At 42.1% G+C, this 21,642-nt stretch overlaps 1 long non-coding RNA gene and 1 pseudogene across 1 annotated transcript; one reads left to right on the top strand and one right to left on the bottom strand.

The window, feature by feature from the left end:
* Positions 1-5,835: 5,835 nt before the first annotated feature.
* Positions 5,836-7,432, bottom strand: LOC113880473 (annotated as a pseudogene).
* A 1,101-nt stretch (positions 7,433-8,533) lies between these two features.
* Positions 8,534-15,596, top strand: LOC113880906. Its single transcript, XR_003507869.1, has 3 exons — positions 8,534-8,721; positions 12,341-12,422; positions 15,242-15,596. It is a non-coding gene; the product is annotated as an uncharacterized LOC113880906 (long non-coding RNA).
* The last annotated feature ends 6,046 nt before the right edge of the window (positions 15,597-21,642 follow it).

Below are 21,642 nucleotides of genomic sequence, written 5' to 3'. Positions count from 1 at the left end.
CAAAGAAATCCCAGGGCTGATCTCCTTCAGAATGGACTGGTTGGATCTCCTTGCAGCCCAAGGGACTCTCAAGAGTCTTCTCCAACACCACAGTTCAAAAGCATCAATTCTTCGGCACCCAGCCTTCTTCACAGTCCAACTCTCACATCCATACATGACCACTGGAAAAACCATAGCCTTGACACAGACACATACATACATATATATGTTATAAAGGGCTTTCATAGACACGATCACATTTGATTCTCATGGTATAGATAGACACGGTTTTTTAATTAAACTTTTAAGGTAATTATAGATCCACATGCAGATATAAAAAATAAGGCAGACAGATTCCATGTATTCCAAACCCAGTTTTCCACTGGTGGTAACTAGCAGTTCAAATCTATACAGTATTTCAACTATGACACTGACTCTCATGCAGAAGCTGCAGAACATTTCTATCATCACCAGTCCCCAAATGTTGCCTCTTACTGGCCACATCCGTTTCATATAATGAAACCGGCCACATCCATTCCCCACTACCTTCCACCCTCCTTAACACCTGGCAACCACTAATCTGTTCTCCAGTTTTATACTTTTCTCATTTCAGGAATGTTATCCACAGATTTCCCCTGTTCTCTGAAAGCAAGGCATTCCTATGAAATGCTTATAGGCTGAAATGTTGTGACGAAAAGAGGCAATTACCTTAGGACACATGTTGCTAAGCATGCACAAGATAAATCGAGATAAAGCCCAGGGGTTCCTGGGCAAAGGGAACAGTAGCCTTTTCAACAAATGGTGCCAGAGTGTTTGGATTTCGTATGCAAAAAACAAAACAAAACTTTGACCTAACTCTCTTATAGGGCTTTCCTGGTAGCTCAGATGGTAAAAGAATTTGCCTGCAATGCAGGAGACCCCAGTATGATTCCTGGGGCAGGAAGATCCAATGAGAAGGGATAGACTACCCACTCTAGTATTCTTGGGCTTCCCCTGGTGGCTCAGCTGGAACTCTCTTATAAGAAAATTAACTCAAAATGAATCACAGACTTAAATGTAGAACATAAAACTACAAGAACTTTAGAAAAGTAAACAGAGGAGGAAAAATCATTGACAGCTAGCTGTAGATTAAAGTTCTTAGTTTTGAGAAAATTAAAAAAGAAAAACAGATACATTAGATTTCATCAAAATAAAAATCTTTGTTCTGTGAAAGATGCTTTAAGAAGATGAAAAGACAAGCTATGGGTAAGTAAAAATTTTATATTCCACACATGTAATATAGAACTAGTGTCTAGAATACAAAAAGAATCTGCAAAATTCAACAATACAAAGCCAAGAACATGAGAAGATGTTTTAGGAAGGAAAATGTTTAAGTGGCAAATAAGTCCATAAAAGATGTCCAACATCAATATTTATTGGAGAATTAAATTAAAGCCACAAGGAGCTATCACTGTATACCTATGAGTGTGGTTAAATAAAAAATAAGGGCAACACTAAATCCAGGTGAGGCTGTGGAGAAACTGGGTCACTTATACGTTACTGGTAAGACAGAAAATGATGTGGTCACTTTGGAAATCTTGGCAGTTTCTTAAATAATTAAACATACTGCTGCTGCTAAGTCCGACTCTGTGCGACCCCATAGACGGCAGCCTACCAGGCTCCCCCGTCCCTGGGATTCTCCAGGCAAGAACACTGGAGTGGGTTGCCATTTCCTTTTCCAGTGCATGAAAGTGAAAAGTGAAAGTGAAGTCGCCCAGTCGTGTCCGACTCCCAGCGACCCCATGGACTGCAGCCCACCAGGCCCCTCCATCCATGGGATTTTCCAGGCAAGAGTACTGGAGTGGGGTGCCATTGCCTTCTCCGATTAAACATACAGAGATCATATAACTGAGCAATTCAACTCCTAGACATTTTATCCAAGAAAATGAAGATACTTGTTCACACCAAAAAATGATACAGAACTTTTATAGTAGATTTGCTCATAATAAGCCCCCAGCTGGAAATAACACAGGTGACTTTCAACAAATGAAAACCACCTTTTGTTGGCCCTTAAACTGAATGAAGTTATGAAATGTAGAGATGATCTCTGACATTTATAATGGATGCCTGTATGTTTTTATGGTGTAAATAAAATTGCTAGTATGAAGTGACATTAGAGTCTGTCAATAAAGGAATTGTTTGTAACTTTACTCCCAGAAGATATTTTAAAAACTAAAGCTTTTATATGAATCTACTTTGGAACACAGCAAAATAGCTTATACTATATGCAAGTTTTATGACTATTTTCCTTGTAGATTTTCATAATTGAGATATTCTTACATCTCCATTTTTGCATATGGAGATAATGACTTGCTGCAAGTAATCAAGGTAAAAAAAAAAAAAGGCTAGAATTTGAACTTAGAAGCCATGCTTTGCTGCCTCCTGTAAGATTTTCTGGAACAAATCTGGTTCTAAGTCATTTTGGGTATATTTTTGTGTTTCACTTGATCCTCAGAGGAAAATAGGATAGGGGTGCTATTAACTTGATTTTTCAGATGCTGGAAAACGTTCTGTAGAAACTTGCCTAATGATTGCAGGGTTTAACTGAACCCTGAACCAAATCTTGATTCCAAAGCCTTTAAATTTGACTTGAAAACTTCCCTGATTGGAATATGAGAATACCAAAAGATATAGTTGGATATCTAGCAATAATATTTGCCTCTTTTATTTTGTTGGCTACTTAACTTTGGTTGATCTCAAGTTGCGATCTGACTGGGGACAGAAGTTGAAACAGATTCAGATTTCAGATAGATTTATCAACTTTAAGCTAGCTTTAAGACACTGCTACCTTTTTTACCGAGTAAAAAAACAAAGCTATGAGTAAGTTTAATTATACGGAAACACAAGCAAGGGACTGGAAAACTGATTAGGAATTTTCTGAAAAGTCAAGTACTGATTTTTCTTTTCCCTGAAAAGAAACTATTTCTACTGTAACTTCTAATGCCAACTATGGTTTCTAACTTTTCTCCTCTTTTTTACAGAAAACTGCATTTGCTTCCCAAACAACAAAAAAATGCAATGAGATATACACCTGATAAAAAGTATTCACAACTCCAACCTATCTCAACATAGTAAAGGCCATATAAGCCTACAGCAAACACGATTCTCAATGGTGAAAAACTGAAAGCATTCCCCCTAAGATCAGGAACAAGACAAGGGTGTCCATTTCCACCACTATAATTCAACATAGTTCTGGAAGTCCTAGCTAAAGAAATAAAGAATCCAGATTGGAAAAGAAGAAGTAAAGCTCTCACTGTTTGCAGATGACATGATATTGTACACAGAAAACCCTAAAAATCGTATCAGAAAATTACTAGCACTAATCAGTGAATTTAGCAAACTTGCAGGATACAAAATCAAAACAAAGAAACCACTTGCATTTCTATATACTAACAATGAAAAATCAGAAAGAGAAATTAAGGAATCAATCCCATTCACCATTGCAACAAAATAATTAAATATCTAGGAATACACTTACCTAAGGAGACAAAAGAACTATACACAGAAAATTATAAGACACTGATGAAAGAAATCAAAGATGACATAAACAGATGGAGAGATATTCCATGTTCCTGGGTAGGAAGTATCAATATTGTGAAAATGACTATACTACCAAATGCAATCTACAGATTCAATGCAATCCCTATCAAATTACCAATGGCATTTTTCACAGAACTAGAACAAAAAAATTCACAATTCGTATGGAAACAAAAAAGACCCCGAATAGCCAAAGCAGTCTTGAGAAAGAAGAATGGATCTGGAAGAATCAACCTTCCTAACTTCAGATTATACTACAAAGCTACAGTCATCAAGACAGTATCCTACTGGCACAAAAACACAAATGTAGACCAATGGAACAAGATAGAAAGACCAGAAATAAACCCATGCACCTATGGGTACCTTATTTTTGACAAAGGAGGCAAGAATATACAATGGGTCAAAGACAGCCTCTTCAATAAATGGTGCTGGGAAAACTGGAGAGCTATATGTAAAACAATGAAATTAGAACACTTCCTAACACCATACAGAAAGATAAACTCAAAATGGACTAAAGACCTAAATGTAAGACCAGAAACTATAAAACTCTTAGAGGAAAACATAGGCAGAACATTCGATGACATAAATTAAAGCAGCATCCCCTATGACCCACCTCCTAGAGTAACAGAAATCTATACAAAAGTAAACAAGTGGGACATGGTTAACCTTAAAAGCTTTTGCACAGCAGAGGAAACTATAAGCAAGGTAAGAAGACAACCCTCAGAATGGGAGAAAGTAATAGCAAAGGAAACAACTGACAAAGAATTAATTTCCAAAATATACAAGCAGCTCATACAATTCAATACTAGAAAAACAAACAACCCAATCAAAAAGTGGGGAAAAGACCTAAACAGACATTTCTCCAAAGAAGACCTACATATGGCTAACAAACACATGAACAGATGCTCAACATCACTCATTATTAGAGAAATGCAAATCAAAACTACAATGGGAGACCACCTCACACTAGTCAGAATGAACATCATCAAAAAGTCTACAAACAATAAATGCTGGAGAGGGTGTGGAGAAAAGGGAACACTCGTGCACTGTTGGTGGGAATGTAAATAGATACAGGCACCATGGAAGACAGTATGCTGCTGCTGCTAAGTCGCTTCAGTCGAGTCCGACTCTTCTCGACCTCATGGACTGCAGTCTACCAGGCTCCTCCATCCATGGGATTTTCCAGGCAAGAGTGCTGGAGTGGGGTGCCATCGCCTTCTCCGATGGAAGACAGTATGGAGATTCCTTAAAAAGCTAGGAATAAAACCACCATATGACCCAGCAATCCCACTCCTAGGCATATACCCTGAGGAAACCAAAATTTAAAAAGACGTATATATCCCATTGTTCATTTCAGCACTATTTACAATAGCTAGAACATGGAAGCAACCTCAGTGTCCATCAACAGATGAATGGATAAAGAAGTTGTGGTACATATACACAATGGAATATTATCAGTCATAAAAGGGAGCACATGTGAGTCATTTCTACTGAGGTGGATGAACCTAGAACTGATTATACAGAATGAAGTAAGTCAGGAATAAAAGATAAATATCATATTCTAACACATGTATATGGAATCTAGGAAAATGGTACTGAAGAATTTATTTACAGGGAAACAATGGAGAAACAGACATAGAAATCTGACTTATAGACATGGGGATAGGGGAGGAGAGGGTGAGATGTATGAAAAGAGTAACATGGAAACTCATACAACCATATGCAAAATAGATAGCCAACAGGAATTTGCTGTATGGCTCAGGAAACTCAAACAGGGGCTCTGTATCAACCTAGAGGGGTGAGATGGGGAGGGAGTTTCAAAAGGGAGGGGATATATGTATACCTATGGCTGATTCATGTTGAGGTTTGACAAAAAACGGCAAAATTCTGTAAAGCAATTATCCTTCGATAAAAAATAATTTTTTTAAAAAAAGTATCCACAATTCCATATTATCCTTCTTTTTCACTGTTCCTCATCTCCAAAAGAGGGAACAGAATGGGAAAGACAGCATTTAGTTTTTCACGAAAAAACTATTATTGAAAGAGATTAACCCTGGAAATCATGCTTTTCTATTGTAGTCCTCAATGTTCAAGGATTAGGAAATAAAACAGCACACTATTACACAAATGTAACCAACCTATATAAATAATGAAGTAACTCTCACTGTCAGGCCTCGAGTATACTCCATACTGTTTTGGATTTCCATAAGCCAAGGTATAAGTTCCTATGTCTTGAGAATGAATGATGGATAAAACTGAACCACCAGAAGGACTTTTTCATCATAGCTGAAGCCATTGTATCATGTGGAATTTTTTTTTCCATTTTAAGTAAGGAAAGGCCATTCTCAAGGATACATGGTCCAAAAACCAAAACCAACTCTCAGCATTTGTTACTGTGATATACACCCACTCCACCTCCTGTGACCATCTCATACCCTCAGGAATCATCAGAAATGGCATTTGCTTTGCAGCAAATCTACGACGCTCATTCCACAATGAAGAATTTAGAAAATGAGTGTTCTTCCAAAACTCTTTTAACTCTAGGTCAGACATGGCTTCCAGTTCATCTATACTGCTTAAAGGGCTTGTGTGCACCTTTGAGCAGAGTCCAGAGTACTTGTCCAAGAACAAGTTTTCTGACTTCTGCAGCAAGTGGTCTCTGAGCACCTTGCTTTTTTGGCCCTTTGACATACAGCTGCATTATGTGGTCAACCTCTGCAAGGGGCAAAAAAGTGAAGAGCTTCAGGGACCTGCTGCTGCCGCTAAGTCACATCAGTCATGTCTGTGCGACCCCATAGACGGTGGCCCACCAGGCTCCCGTCCCTGGGATTTTCCAGGCAAGAATGCTGGAGTGGGTTGCCATTTCCTTCTCCAGTGCATGGAAGTGAAAAGTGAAAGTGAAGTTGCTCAGTCCTGTTCGACTCTTTGCGACCCCATGGACTGCAGCCTACCAGGCTCCTCCGTCCATGGGACTTCCCAGGCAAGAGTACTGGAGTGGGGTGCCATTGCCTTCTCCTTCAGGGACCTACTATCCAATTGTTCTGCTGCTTGACAACAAATTAATACCATTTAAATGGAGATGTCTTATCTCTGTTCAGCCAAACAGCATTGCCAGCGGACTTTACCAGTTTTGCTTCAGTTGTAATTAGAGGAACAGAGATTCTAAATACATCTTCGCCACTCAACTTGCAGATGAACTTGGACCCAGATATGGTCCTTCCATCTTGATCATATCCACCCAGCTAGACCCGACATCCATAACGCAGGAACAGGGAGAAACCAGAGGCCTGGAGTACCTGATTTAAAAACTGCCAAACTCCTGCGTTTAGGGCTCTTGAGGCCAGTCAGCATGCTCCACCTGTGGAGGTGTGTGCTCACGAGGAAGTGGCCGCTCGCTGCCGCTAGTAAATCCACCAGGCGCTGCTTCTGGTACCAGGCGGAGTTTTCCAGAACAGCTGCTGGCCCAAGCCTGGAGCCGCTCCGCGTCAAGCGTCACTTACGTGCTGTGCGGCGCCCTGCTCGGGTCTCGCGTGAGCTCTGTGGGTCTTCCCACCAGTGTGATCACGTAGTGGCGAGGTCGCTGGGCTTGTCACACTCCCCAAAGTGCCGGCAGGTGCCCGACACTTAGCCAGTTCGCCGTGGGGGTTGAAGCCGCAGCGGGTGGTACTGGGAGAGCTTCCTGGGTCGAGGTCTAAAAGTTGGGGAGTTCTGACTTCCTGCGTCTCTCAGGGGTGAATCCCTTGAGCAGACCCAGAGCCTTCAACACCATCAGCAACCCCTGAGGGCCAGAGTGGGCGTCATGCAGCCCCCGGGGGGGAAGACACCTAACCCGGCGAGGCTCACAGATTCCCCCTCCAGCGCAGCACGTGTGCGCCATCTTGGCCACTTCACCAAAGGAATGGTGCCTCATGTGGGTTTATTTGTTAATTTTCTGTCTGTTTTAATTTTTATGTTATATTGGAGTATAGTTGATTTACAGTGTTGTATTAGTTCCAGGTGTACAGCAAAGAGAGTCAGTTATACGTATATATATATTCCTATTCTTTTTCAATTTTTTTTTCCTATTTAGGTTTCAGAATATCGAGTAGAGTTCCCTGCATTATAGAGTAGGTCCTTGTTGATTACCTGTATGTGTGTGTGTGTGTGTGTGTGTGAATTCCAAACTCCTAATTTATCCCTCTCCCCAGCATAATGTCGTTTTGATGAGAAACAGATAATACCGTGTGTGTGTGTGTGTGTGTGTGTGTGTGTGGAGACTCTGCAAATTGGCAAATGCTACACCAATATTAAGGTCTAACTGAAGATTGTATTGTACACTTCATCCAGAAGTAGAATTTTATGTACAGAGTTGTTACTTTTCTGTTAAACATGTATGTAGAAGACCTGATTTGAAAACTTATAAAAGTCAGTGGTAAAACCTCTTGAGTTTCTCTAGTTAAAGAAAAATGTCTTAGGGAACATGGGTGTTCCCCTTAAGAGAAGCAAGTATGTTTTCTTGGAGCAGATGGGTGAGATGAAAGAGTCGAGCATAATAAAAGGTGTCTATAAAACAGTCAAGCAAAACTTTAAGTGCTGCGAAAAGAGCTCAAGGTTTTAATTGTCTTTCAGAAGTTTGTTGTGTGTGTGGAGGGAAAATGATAACGGTAAATTTCAAAGGCAGTCTCTCTGAATGACTTCCTGTGAAATCTGTAGAACTGGTAGCATTCTGATAGCCTCTAGGTGAGGAATGAGGACGTGGAGCAGATGTTTTAATGTTATTACGACTTGGCGATAAGCATTTGCCTTGGTAACTCTAAACAAGGACCAGTGAGTCTATGGTCAACTTCAGGAAGGAGGCAGCCCTTTGAAGTGCCTGCAGCGCGAGTGACTCATGCTTTCCCAGTGATTCAGCAGGTTAATAATTAATAACATGTGAGTCTTGTGCAACTGATTACACAAGAGCACTGCAGCCCACTGTGAATTCTTCACCCCTGATATGCTCAGGCTAAGTGTTTTGTTACCAAATATTCCCTGCAGTCATTCTTAGCCATTAATCTAAAGTTTCTTTGTTTATAGAATTGCTGTGAATGCACCAATTTATCATTGACAAATATTTGGTTCCTTTGGTTGATGAGACACGTTGGAAATGGATCAGAACTCCAGGTCTCCCCACCTCCTGGCTACCAGGTAATGCTTCACAATGAAAGTGGATCTCAGACTGAATTCTGCTATGTGTACAAATATTTGTCAGCAAACTAGCATTGGCTTCTTCTGTAGGAAGGGAAAGACTCTGCTCTCAGTCCTTTTGTATATCCTGAAAGTATTTTGCAGGAAATAGCCAGTTCAGGAAAATGTGACTGTTTTCTGGCAGTAGAATTCAGTTAATCTGAGGTTAAGGGTCAGACTCTCCCAAAAGCGGCAAACACAAGATACTGGGTGAGGCTTAAGGGACCACTCCTTTAAACCAGTCTCCATGTCCCAGCACCAGTTACTTCACCAATGAAAATTCATTTCTCATCTTTTGTCAATTGACAAAACTTATGGAGTTAGTGATAAAGATGGTTTGGGAATTCCCTGGTGGTCTAGTGGTTAAGATTCTACACTTCTGCTGGAGCTTGGGTTTGATCCTAGTTGGTGAACAAAGATACCACAAGCTGTGCAGCAAAAAAAAAAAAAAAAAGGCTTAAGTACTAGGAGAAATGCATGTGTGCCAAGTCACTTAAGTCATATCTCACTCTTTGCAACACTATGGACTGTAGCCCTCCAGACTCCTCTGTCCATGAGATTTTCCAGGCAAGAATAGTGGCGTGGGTTGCCATTTCCTTCTCCAGGGGATGTTCCTGACCCAGGGATCAAATCCACATCTCATGTCTTCTGCATTGGCAGGCAGGTTCTTTACCAGTAGCACCACCTGGGAAGCAGCCTATGGGTGTAGTCATTTGATAAGGGCTTCCCTGATGGCTCAACTGGTAAAGAATCCACCTGCAATGTGGGAGACCTGGGTTCGATCCCTGGGTTGGGACGATCCCCTGGAGAAGGGAAAGGCTACCCATTCCATTATTCTGGCCTGGAGAATTCCATGGACTGTATAATCCATGGGGTCGCAAAGAGCTGGACAAGACTGAGTGACTTTCACTTTCACTTTCTTTTCTAAAAGCTACCATTACCCTCTGAATACTTTACCATACAGAATTTTTACCAGAAAATCTCAAATATGCATTACATCTAATTAGCATACAGGTGTATTTTATGTTCTAAGCTGTGACGTAGCATGCATTTGGAGTACAAATTAAATGATGTAGCTCTTAAAATGGTTACGTATTTCTCTGACCGCAACTAAATAAATCCTCCTTAAGATACTTAATTTTTTTTGTCATTCAACATGTACTGTTAAGTGATTTTGTACTTTTGTGAAATGAACAATTAGAACAGTTCGTTGTAAAGTCATAACTTATGTTTAAGGTTTTAACCTTCAAGTCCTGTAATGTAACTATTCAACTGAATGATTTTCAAGCTTGGAAAATGATGTCAAAATGAGAGGGAAGTTATCTAGCATTTCTTAGAAAGTAAATATAATCAGCTCTCTGTATCCACCTATGCATTTCAACTAAGCACAGATGAAAAAGGCTTGATATACAAAATTCCTGTAAGTTTAAAAAGCGAAACTTGAATTTTCCTAATCTACCAGCAACTATTTACATAGCATTTACATTGTATTTACAACCATTTACATAGTATTTACATTGTATTAGGTATTGTAAGTAATTGAAATAAGATTTAAATTATATCTTAAGGGAGGATGTGCATAGTTTATAAGCAAATATTTAGCAGTATTATGTAAGGGTTTTGAGCATCTGAGGATTTTGTATCTGAGAGGCTCCGGGAACCAATTCCCTGTGGCTACCAAAGACTGCTGTATTGTTAGACAAAAAGATTGTTAGACAGAATTGGTTAACATAATTGTCAAACACATAAATCTTCTCCCCTGGGTGAAATCTATCTTTTGTACTGTTTTCACTTTGGGAAGCATTTCTCAGCATTTTAAAAGGAAGCTTATGCTGGTGTTTAGATCTCTTGACAAGCATTTCTAGTCTCATTTTATCTTCAGGCATCAAGGGCACCATAGGTTCTAGTTCTCCAGTGTCACAATGTGCGGAGTGTCAGTTCTTGAGTGTTACATGGTACGGAATTTATCCATTCAATCAGCCTTTCCTTCACAGTATTTATTGAGCAACAAATATGGATCAGGCAAAAGAAGCTAAAGATTTGAAAAACACAGTCCCTGCCTTAAGAATGCCTCAGTCTGGCGGGGAGACCGGGAAGGGCTGGTGTGGTGGCAGTAGGTGACAAAGCTGCCGAGAGCCTGGGCTCGGCAGCCCTCGTGCTGGGCTGGAATTCTGGCTCTGTTGTTACTTAGTCTCCCTGGGGTTCAGTATCGCCACCAGTGAAATGAGTACACATCACATAGTAACGTGTGTGGACAACGTGTGTTGGTTATAGTTATTATTAAGTGTGGAGTGCTTGGGAGCTGCTTCCACAAAAAATCCCTGTGTATCTGAATCAATTCAGACACCAATTCCTTCCAAACTGAGCTCTTGGTTATGTTTCCTATCTAGGATTTCCTTCCACTCCTGATCATGACTCTAGTAAGAGTTGTTATTTCACACTGCTTTCCCTGACAACAGTCTTATGCTCTCAGATGCATCTTTCAGTTGTCCCAGTCGCTAATTTGAAAATCTTAAATAATTGTCTTTGATCATCTCCCTCCCCTGTTCAAACTCTCCTTCAGTGTCTATCATCGTCTTGAGTATAAAATACACTCTTAATGTTACATGGAAAATGGGGTCTCCTGGAGATCAAGTAGTCCTGGGTCCCTCTTGGGGGACCCCTTTTTTCCCTTAATGTGGTGACCCAAGGATGAAAGAGCAGATTGAACCGAGGACAGTCTTGGAATGTGGGACTGGAAAAACCAGACCCTTATTGTCCCTCCCTCCCCCACGTTGTAACTATTAATGGAACAGTGTAACCTGTCTCCCCTCCTACCCCATAGGGAAAAGGATTTGCCCTACTCTTCCCCTACCCAGTATACGTGTCTCATCCAATCAGCAAATGACCCGCAAGACCCCCTATCCCATTCTTTATATCCTGGGTATAAAAGTGGACTAAGGACCCCCATTCATCGTTGGTTCTCCCTTGAGCTGGCCCGCTGTTCTAACAGCGTCTCCCACTCTAATAAACTATTTCCCTCTCATTCTGTCTCATGTCTAGAGATTGTTTTCCAACCCGTGCCCAGACATTTTTGGTGGCCCGTAGGGGAACCCTGGGGTCTCTTCCCCACCTCCTCACTTCTCCTTTCTCATGGGGACCCTCTGTGAACAGGCAAGTGCTGTGGAAGCAACTGAGGAACTCTGACCAGGGCCACCCTCTGGTGTGCTCCAAAGGCCCACTGCTCACTGCGCCCAGTAGCTGCCAGGTGAGGGTGCTGGAATGAGGGTCTCTCCTTTGTCTTCTTCCAGCTGAGGACTAGGCTAAGCAAGTCTTCATTGTGTGGGCACGGGTCAGGCACTTAAAAGCCATTAGGGCACCTGCCACATGAAGACTCCCATGTGAGGATAAGGGGGACATGGACGGGATCAGGCCCCAAGGGCATCTGCCCCCAGCAAGACAACTTCCGTGCACCGTGTCAGGCGCGTAGTGGTTGAAGCAAAACAGAGGCCTTCATCCCCTGGCCACCGCCTCCCCACAGGGTTGTCAGGCGGGTTCCTCAGCCTCCTTCCCTGTCACTCTCACTTCTTTCCCTTTTCAGTCCGGATTGATTTACAGGAGCCCAGGTGTTGCCTCTGAGCCATCCCAAGAGTGCCCTCCATATTTCAGGGAGTCTCCAAATGGTGAGTCACCCCGTTGCTCCCCGGAATCTGTCTTTCTGTGCCCGGGTCACATGCTGCCCTGGCCGCACGGCTCTCAGGGGTCACCTCTCACCGTTGGACGTGACTGTTGGGAGGGTCGGCCATTTTTGTGCCATTGGTCTCATGGAGAGATGACTGGGACAAAAGGGACGCCTTTCTGTCAGCTGGTGACTCTCGGTGCCCCCATTCTCTGGCGGTAGGCTAAGAGTGGGTTCTGGTGGGTCCTGGGAGCCTCTCTCAGACTCACCCCTTGGCTACATTCTCAGAAACCGGAAATTTTTGACCCTGCAAAAGGCCTGGCCCCAGTACAAACTGGAGGACCCGCAAAAAATGTCCTCTGAATGGCATGCTGCTGCTGCTGCTAAGTCACTTCAGTCGTGTCCGACTCTGTGCAACCCCAGAGACGGCAGCCCACCAGGCTTCCCCGTCCCTGGGATTCTCCAGGCAAGAACACTGGAGTGGGTTGCCATTTCCTTCTCCAATGCATGAAAGTGAAAAGTGAAAGTGAAGTCGCTCAGTCGTTCCCGACTCTTAGCGACCCCATGGACTGCAGCCTACCAGGCTCCTCCATCCATGGGATTTTCCAGGCGAGAGTACTGGAGTGGGGTGCCATTGCCTTCTCCAGAATGGCACGCTAGCTTTTGCCAAAAGCAGGGAAAGGACTCAGAATTTCCTTACGTTCAGTCCTTCATGGCCCTCACTCAGAACCGGATTTGAGGGACTCATGCCTCACGTCTATCAGTTGCTTCCCTATCTCCTGTCCCCCTCTGTCTCTCTCCATCAGATTTCCTTTCATATCCACATGCTCTCTAGGAAAGGATTCTGAAATTCCCTTTGGTCCAGGTCTTAGTCCTATATTCAAAAGCCTGAAGGATCAAAAACTCTCCTAACATCCTAAAGAATTCCCTTCTAACTACTCCTGTTTCTCAGGGAGGGGAAGGACCCAGTTTCCCCAACTCCTGCAAATCCCCTTAACCTTCAGATTCTTCTGATGGGACAAGGACCTCCCTTCTCACCAAAGGGACAATCCAAGATTTTTATCAGTTGATCTGCCCTGATATCAGAGTTCATTTGAGCACTATTTGGTCTATAATTTAGGTATAAAACTATGACTACAGAAAGGAAAGATGATTTTTTGACATAGGATGGCCATTATATTCTTTAGACTCTGGAGTAAACTGGTTAAAATGAAATTCTTTTCTTGGAAACTGCAAAACCTGTTCTTTTTGCATATGCAATTAAAAATAGCTAGCTTGTTAAAAAGCCTGTCTAGGGAAAAGCTTGAAGTTAACCCTTTCCACATCCCTGAAATACACAGCCCACTTTGCCTGAGACCTCAGCCTTGAGCAAATTAAAACTTAAAAAAAAAAAAAAAAAAGGCGGGGGTGGGGTTGTGGTGTCAAAAAAGACATTTTAAATATCAAGTGGGAAACTGTGAGATCTCCGTCTGTCTGTCTGGATTTATGTATGTCTCAGTGTGTGCCTTTTTTTTTTTTTTATAATATTGCTGAAGTTGTAAATGAGTTCTAATTTAATTGGCCTAAAGAAAAATAAACACTTACAAATCAGACAATTCTAAATACAAGAGAAATTAACCTAAAGAATGTCAGATTCATGTGAACTGGAAAATATTCAATATTAAATATCTAGTATTAATGTTTGTTTTGCTAATCTAATATAGCTATGTCTAAGAGTTATTAACATTAAGCATAATATTTTCATTGTGCCTAGGTTTAGTATAAGTTTCCTTCCACTCCTGATCGTGACTCCAGTAAGAGTTGTTATTTCACACTGCTTTCCCTGATAAGAGTCTTATGCCCTCAGATGCATCTTTCAGTCGTCCCAGTCACTAATTTGAAAATCTCATAATATTGTCTTTGATCATCCCCTCCCCTGTTCAAAATCTTCGCTTGGCGGTGGCACTCACTTCCTCTTACAGAGAAACTAGAGACTTTGGACTATTAATGAATACTGTTTGATGCCATCCTGAGATGTTCTCTAGAATTTTTTTAAAGAAATTATCATTGGTATTTATGTTCACCAATCTATAGAATGCTAACATAAAGGTCAGTTCTTGGTTGCTTAAGGAAAGTAGGATGTGTATTTTCAGTAAAGAAGGTGTGAGGAATGGAATCACATTTTATGAAGGGAAAAGGAAGTAGGTCTGACTTACAGGTGACTGTTTCAGGATGGGAGAACAAAGTAATGGGTGCAGAAAGTGATAAGATTTTATGGAAAGTAGACCCCAAGGCAAGAGTTTTGCACATAAATACAAGTTTTCTTGAGATGTTGAACTGCCTTTGATAATGGATTTTAAGTTTCTTTACTTCTGGAGTGATCTGTTCTATGTTTACCTTTGAAATCTTCTTTGTTACTTTGGCTAAGTGGATATATAGTTTCACAGTGATCTATATGATTCTATCTGACTGAGTGTTACAAACCCTTTTGCTATTTATTGACAAAACTTCCTAAATAACTTGACTTCTAGCTGACTTTGGGATGCTTCACAGGGCCCCTGAGACATCCCAAAGAGCTATTAGACTACCTGGGTTCATTGGACATGTTAAATTAAATGGGAAGTACTGTTGAAGGGATGATAAATCTTCTCAGGTTATACTGTATGGTTGATGTTACTAATACAGATATTCTGAAATTATGTGGAATTCATATAGATCTTATATGCCCTGATAAAATATGGTCAATTATAATTCTAGTTATCATATTAAAGTGTTACATATTACAGCAATGACTAGGCTACTCGGGCAATTGCAATTTAATCAGATTTTAAACTTGTCTTATAGGATTTCACTCTGATGCCTTTGCAAGAATACTGCTACTTCAAGATTTATGGAAAAGACTTTTCTGAGATTAACCAATAAACAAATTTTGCTTGTTTGTTATCTGATAAACTGGTAACAGACTGTAATTTAGTCTACTCTCTCTGGCGACCTCATGGACTATACAGTCAATGGAATTCTCCAGGCCAGAATACTGGAATGGGTAGCTTTTCCCTTCTCCAGGGGATCTTCCTGACACAGCGGAGGAAGATCTTCCTTCCTACCACCTGAGCTATGAGGGAAGCCCTATATGGTTTCTCTCTGATGCCTTTGCAAGGATACTGCTACTTTCAAGATTTATGGAAAAGACTTTTCTGAGATTAACCAATAAACAAATTTTGCTTATTTGTTTTCTGGTAAACTGGTAACAGACTGTAATTTAGTCTACGCTCTATGTTAAGAGAACAAAGTTTTATTAGAATGCAGCTTTCAATAACAGATTATTAATTTCTTTGCCTTTAAGTGATTTATATTTGTTTTTTAAATCTTTTGTTATTTTGGTAAAGTAAAGAAGCATTTTTTAAGGTTATGGTACATGTAGACAAAGCTCATTCTGCTTCCACAAAAAATAAGCCCTCACGGTTAAACTTTTGCTATCCTGATGTCCTTAAAACATGGCAACAGTCTACTCCTAAATGGGGGAATTAAAAATGGGTGAACAGTAGCTGTAAATCAAAGAGTCAGGGCTATGGGAAATCCAAGACAGCTGCTTGGCTTTTCCCGGCTCCCTGACAAACCTCATTTTTATTTGATGGGTTAAAGCCTTCCCTGGCTACAGGGTTAATGCCCTCATAATGAAAAAAATCATGTTTCACTGAATACTAAGTTTTGTACATTGTTAAACTAAGTTTCTAGTTTTGTTAATTAAGGTCTAGTGTTTACTAAGACTCATTTCTGAGACAGTTACCAATCTTCAGATAAAGATCAGATGCTCTGTGATGTACACGCAGGAGATTAACACCAGGCTATAGGCATTTAACAAGTGAAGTCAGATGACCTGGGGTATACTGGGCTCTACCTAATGAAGGTTCTTGACTTAAAATCTTGCTTGTGACCTTACTAATAACTGCTCACTATACTATTTTCTATGTCACTTGTTTCAGAAGATTGTTTCTTACATTACCAAATGTGTGCCTGAGCCTGTGATAAAATGCTGATATGCAGTTCCATATGAGATCAATGATTATAATAATATAACTCTAGATATGGGAAGAAGCAACAGCAGTATTTTCCTGGACCAAGAGGCTAGTAACACAGGAATGGTCCAGAGACTTGCTACTCACAATGCCTGGTCCAGTAGCAGCACACAGAGTGGCCTGCCAATGGAATCTTCGTTAAACCTGGGAATGAGCCTTCCTAGACCCGAGGGACACAGTAGCCAGGAAATGCCCCCAAAGCATGGTCAAATATGGGGCTGGGAAGGGACTGGAAGTGGGCATTCACCAGCTGCCTCTGCAAAGATTACATCATGACCACTGTAAGCTCCTGACCTTCAACACCCCCTGAAAGGAGCTCAGGGTGGAGATCAGAAACAAGGCACCCTGTGCTCTGGGAAAAACCCGGAAGAACCGGCCTTCGAATACTCAGATGTTTTCAAGTAAAGATTTTATGAGCCCAAATCTTTGCATCTTCTTGTACCTAGAGAAACACTAATGTCACGAACCAGGTCTGGGCCTGGTTCTCCTGGCTAGCCCTGAGCAGCTTTTCTATTAATCTTTGGGCCAAATATCTTTAACTTTCTTTCTAAGTTTGTTTCTTCTAGAATACAACAAATATCCAAGTGATAGTTTGACAAGAATATTCCCTGGCCAACACCCAGACAGTGCTGAAACAAGCCTCCTTATCATTCCATGGACTCTCATCTCCCTCTGTAAATGCATCCTGACAGAGAGCAGGCAAAGGGAACCCAGAGCCCCACGATACTCCAGTACAGCTGAAAGAAGCCAGAGTGGTCATCGCCCCTTTTCCTTTGAGACTGGGTTCCCAAATGCCTGAGAAGGGAAATAAGTAGATAGTTAGAGATGAGCAGGGTAGCAAAAGGGGCATGTGGTGACCCAAGGACGAAAGAGCAGATTAAACCAAGGAGGGTTTTTGGAACAAGGAACACCTCTTGTTCCTGCATTTTGGAATGCAGGAATGGAAAAACCAGACCCTTCTCGTCCTTCCCTCCCCCACGTTGTAACTATTAATGGAACAGTGTAACCTGTCTCCCCTCCTACCCCATAGGGAGGAGGTGTTTGCCTTACTCTTCTGCCCACCCTGTATACCTGCCTCATCCTATAAGCAAATGACCCTCAAGACTCCTATCCCACTCCTTGTACCCCGGGTATAAAAGTGGACGAAGGACCCCCATTCAACATCTGTTCTCCCTTGAGCTGGCCTGCTCTTCTAACAGTGTCTCCCGCTCTAATAAACTTTATTTCCCTCTCATTCAGTCTCAGGTCTGGAAATTCTTTTCCAAGTCGCGCCTGGACCACGACACTTAATACTTATTTTTATTGTCTGCTCCGGGTCTCAGTTGTGGCATGTGAAATCTTTTACTTGGGGCACGTGGGATCCAGCTCTCCAACCACAGATAAAACCTGGGTCCCCTGCACTGGGAGCACGGAGTCCTAGCCACTGGATCGTCAGGGAAGTCCCCCCTTTGGGATTGTGAAATGCCTTATTAATGTGTGAAAATGGAGAACTGCTAAAACAAAACTCTCAAAATTTTGCTACATTTACATGGCTGCAACATATAATAAACATACAAATGCATATTCATATGTATTTATGAGAACAAATACATAAATATAATTGTGTAATTCACAAGATAATTGGAGAAATTCTACAGTTCTTAATTCATAGTTGATATGATTCGTATTTGGTACACAGATTAATAGCCATATGGTGACTAGAGCATCTTCCTCTTTCCTTATGATCAGTGAACTTCTCTGGTATTAGTTAGGAATGATTTTGTCTGGAACTAATGACTTATACAATATCAGTTTATTATGTCTCATGGTTCTGCCATCTGGACTGAACTCACTGAGCCTATTCCCTCTGCATTTTCTGGGGCTGGAACGTTCACGATAGCTTCATTACTCAGATGTCTGGTGCTTCTGCCAGGCTGCTTGGATAGCTGGTGCCTGGCTGGGGGTCTCTTTTTCCATGTGGTCTCATGTGGCTAGCTTGGGCTTCCTCAGAGCATGACAGTCTCCGGGTATGTAGACTTCTTAACCTGATGACTCATTTCTGAGAGAGGAAGTCCCCTTTGAGACTAGTCCTTGAACTGGTGGTGTGTCATTTCCATCATATTCTGTTGGTGAAAGTAAGATACAAAACCAACCCTTTAAAGGAGAGGGAAAATAGAATACAGACCCCATCTTACCTCTGGATGCAGGAAGCAACGTGTGGGTCCAGTGCGGGGAGGGAGGAGTCACAGCCAATTTTGAGGGCTTGGCTACCCCAGTCAGGTAACATCCATACGGAGGTAGCTGCCCTATTGACTCACTGGTTCTACCGTGATACCGTTGGCATCCCTCTCATTGTTGAAAGGTCGCGGCATCACCTCTGTGTCAGTCTCTGCTCATCAGGTCCAAAGGTAGGAGATGGAAGTGGTGAGGGGCATGTTGCTTTCTTTGGGCACTCCTCTGCAGTCACATAAAGAAAAAATCTTTCTCATAAGCCCCGATCGGATTTCTTCTTACATGTCTTTGTGCGAAATTGGATCATATATCTACCGTTAAAAAGGATGAGTCCTTTCCCTAAGTTGTAGTTAAAGTCACATCCTAATCAAAATTGGATTTCTGAGCACAGTATGGAAAGGGGAGAATAGATTTTGTACAAAGCAAGTAACAGTGTTGGCCACGTTCTGTAACTGCTTATATACAGCTTATATACTACAACCAACATTGTAGAACAGTTACATAATTGCATATAACTTCAGATAACACTGTAATATTCACATTAGATATTTACCATCCACATAACAAGCCCCAGACCAGTGTTTGACTTTAAGAACTCTTTGCCTCTAGTGAGAAGAGCCATACAGATCTAATTGCAGGAGTAGCAGAATTGGGGCCAAAACATTCCATCTAAAATCCCCTCATATTTATAATCTAGTATTCTGAAATCTTTGCCTGTCCTTATGCACTCCAAGGTCACACATCTTGTCTTCATGCTGCCATTCCGTGTACCTGTAACATCTTACCTTATGCCTTCACCTGACCATCCTTCAAGATTCAGCTCAAAAGGGCCTTCTCTTACTCTTAAGCTAGATTGATGGCCTCTGTTGCCTGTCTGCTCCCCATGGTACTTGGAGCTCATCACCACTGTGCTAATCATATTATCAGATTTATTAATATTGTGTGTTTACTTATATATGTTTCACATTAGATCATAAAGACAGCCTAATGCCCTTCAACTAAAGCTAGGATTACATTTTCTGAGTCCTCATATCTTCAGTGCTTAAAGAGTATTTGGGTCCCAGAAAATCCCATGGAAGGAGGAGCCTGGTGGGCTGTAGTCCATGGGGTCACTAAGAGTGGGACACGACTGAGTGACTTCACTTTCACTTTTCACTTTCCTGCATTGGAGAAGGAAATGGCAACCCACTCCAGTGTTCTTGCTTGGAGAATCCCAGGGACGGGGGAGCCTGGTGGGCTGTCGTCTATGGGGTCGGACAGAGTTGGACACGACTGAAGCGACTTAGCAGCAGTAGCAGCAGCAGAGAATCAATGCTGGTCGAGTAAATGGATGGACAGTAGGCTGAAATTCTATCCTGAAGGCAAGAGGAAGCCACTGGATAATTTTAAATGTGATTGTTATTGTTGTAATTTCGGTGGGGGAACATTTTGGTAGCAGTGAAGAATGTAGTAGAACGGGTGAGATTGAAGAGGTGAAAAGATTGGGAAACTGACATAAGACTCTATGAAGTAATGAGAGAGAGAACTAAAATAACGCCGGTGTTGAGGATGGGAGTGGAACACACTCAGTATTTAGAAAATAAAAAGATCCTAATTCCCAGTTGGTTCTGGGGGGCAAAATAGGGGCAAACTCTTGGCTGATTTTTATCTTTCTGGCTTGGGTTACCCATGAAAGATAGAGCCTTTTCTTCATATTGGAAATGTACCACAGGACAGATATTCTGGAGTCCAATTTTAGAATAATGAGCGTATGGTACCAGTGGAACACCCATGAAGAGAGTCGAGTAGGCAGTTGGAATAATTGTAGCTTCAGTGAAAAATCAGAGCTTGATAATTAGATTTGGGAACATAGATTAGTAAAGTCATAGAAATAGCTGTGTTCCACAGAAGGAACGAGAGAAGGGGCAGAGAACAAGCATCATAAGAATCAGCACTGACCAGTGATGACTGGACGGAAACAAACCTGTGAAGATACTGAGAAGGAGCAGCTGAAGAAGCAGGCAGAAAGTGGGGTGGACTAGTTTGTTAGGGCTGCCATAGCAAAATACTGCAGACTCCATGGCTTACCCAACAGAAATCTATATCTCACAGTTCAACAGGCTAGAAGTCTAAAGTCAGGGTGGTGGCAGGTTTGGTTTCTGCTGAGGCCTGTCATCTTGGCTCCCAGGCAGCCGCCTCCTCGCTGTAAGTGCACATGGCTTTTTCTTTGTGTATTCACAGCAACATCCTTTCCTTCTGAGGACATTGGTCACAGGGGGTCGGGATCCTACCTTCAAAGACAGTCATGTTGTAGGGTAGGGCTTCAACCTGTGAATGTTGGGGATACAATTCAGTCAGTACCATGGGGATACAGAAGCAACACGGCAGTCAAAGGAAGGAGAAGATGTGCAAGTGTCTACAGCGTTAGACAAGATTCTGACTGAATTGTGCCTACGGGGTGCATTGGTTGCAGACCAAGATGTGAGTCAAACAAAAGGAGTTTCCACCGGACGGGGGGCGGGGGCTGCAGAGGCTGATTAATGAGTAAGAGACAAGGAAGCAACAGCAAAGGGTGGTGCTGATCCTTCCAGAGTCTTCTCAGAGTACAGGGTGCAGGTAGATCAACCACCTGATCAGCTTACCCTAGAGTGGAGACTCCAGAGCTGGACAAGCCTCTTTCGCAGCCGGGCTCTGGTCCTTACTACTCTGCTGCTGTTGCTGCTGCTAAGTCGCTTCAGTCGTGTCCAACTCTGTGAGACCCCATAGACAGCAGCCCACCAGGCTCCCCCGTCCCTGAGATTCTCCAGGCAAGAACACTGGAGTGGGTTGCCATTTCCTTCTCCAATGCATGAAAGTGAAAAGTGAAAGTGAAGTTGCTCAGTCATGTCCAACTCTTCTCGACCCCATGGACTGCAGCCCACCAGGCTCCTCCTTCCATGGGAGTTTCCAGGCAAGAGTACTGGAGTGGGGTGCCATTGC

The sequence above is a fragment of the Bos indicus x Bos taurus genome, chromosome 22, assembly GCF_003369695.1.
Source record: "Bos indicus x Bos taurus breed Angus x Brahman F1 hybrid chromosome 22, Bos_hybrid_MaternalHap_v2.0, whole genome shotgun sequence".
Lineage (NCBI taxonomy): Eukaryota > Metazoa > Chordata > Mammalia > Artiodactyla > Bovidae > Bos > Bos indicus x Bos taurus.
The sequence above is the reverse complement of the archived record's forward strand: the minus strand, read 5'-3'. Positions and strand labels throughout refer to the sequence as shown.